A 1,231-nucleotide genomic window follows, 5' to 3' on the forward strand; every position below is an offset into this window, starting at 1 on the left:
AATTAAAAGCTGAAGATATGTATGCAAGTATTAGCCTGCTCATATTAAGTTTTGAAAAAAATCCAGGATCTGGATGTCTTGATGTGACATACCTGGTTTCGATGATGATAACGTTTGTAACAATCAATTTTGTTACATAAAATATATTTTATATGAAAGGTTGAAAACACACCTATTCAGCAAGCACACTGTTATCAAATAAAGTTCCCTTGGCGAAAAACAAACGCCTTTGGATAAAATCTAAAATTAAAGCTTTTAACATTTATTTTTTCAAAACCCTATATTACTTCCTATTTTTACTGCATGTTTTAGACCATATCAAGAGCTCTTTGTACAATTTTTTTAAACGCAAATAATGAAAAAGTAGAATCGTGGTGACCAATAATAACTATAATAATCCCTGGTGAGGGTGAGGGAAAGGGCAATGGACAAACAAAACAGCTAGGTGACTGGTGCGCGAAACAAATGCATTTTTTTAAGAAAATTAACGTTGAAATTTTCAATTTTAGAACTTTATTTTTTGTTCAAAGGCGTTTCTCGCTAAGATAACAAAATTCAAATAGAAAGATATTGTGCCTGTTGTACAGGGATTTGTTTAGGCTTTCATGTGATATATGTTATGAAATTGATTCTTACAAACATCATCATCCAAACCTGGTTAATTATTGTAAAAAAGGCCGGGTTCTGAATTTTTCCAGACATAAATAAGACAAAACACTTCGGATAATATTGCGCTCCTCTAATGTAGTCTAAAACGCCATGTTAAAAGTTTCGTTGTTGTTAGGATGATATTTGAGCCTCGGGAAGTTCCAAATACGCGACCTGTGAAGATTGCTCAAATCCTAAAATCCTTCTTTGGTTTGTTCGAAGTCAAAAACTAGAAAACTAAACATAGCACCCAATATCGAAGTTAGTTACGTCTACGGACGACTGCAGAGTAGTTGTCTTCTATGGTTGTGTTCGTGATCACAATAAATATTTGTACATTTCTGAATTCTCTTGTTCGGCTGTCCCCTTCTTTTTTCTGTTGATTGAATCGATTCTCATTTTAGGTTGCATATGTTGCATGGTGTACCGTCTGCTCTGGACTTTAGATTTTACGCTTGCGTTTGATCAAATCGTCTTCAACTAAATTCAAAAGTCCAGTTATTCACGGCAGACTAGGTAGCGCAAGCTATCGCCTAATACGAACTGCTGTATTATTGATATTATCTATCCACCAATTCAGGTA

Source organism: Ixodes scapularis, unplaced genomic scaffold (genome assembly GCF_016920785.2).
Source record: "Ixodes scapularis isolate PalLabHiFi unplaced genomic scaffold, ASM1692078v2 PGA_scaffold0__279_contigs__length_252992795, whole genome shotgun sequence".
NCBI classification, from domain to species: Eukaryota; Metazoa; Arthropoda; class Arachnida; order Ixodida; family Ixodidae; genus Ixodes; species Ixodes scapularis.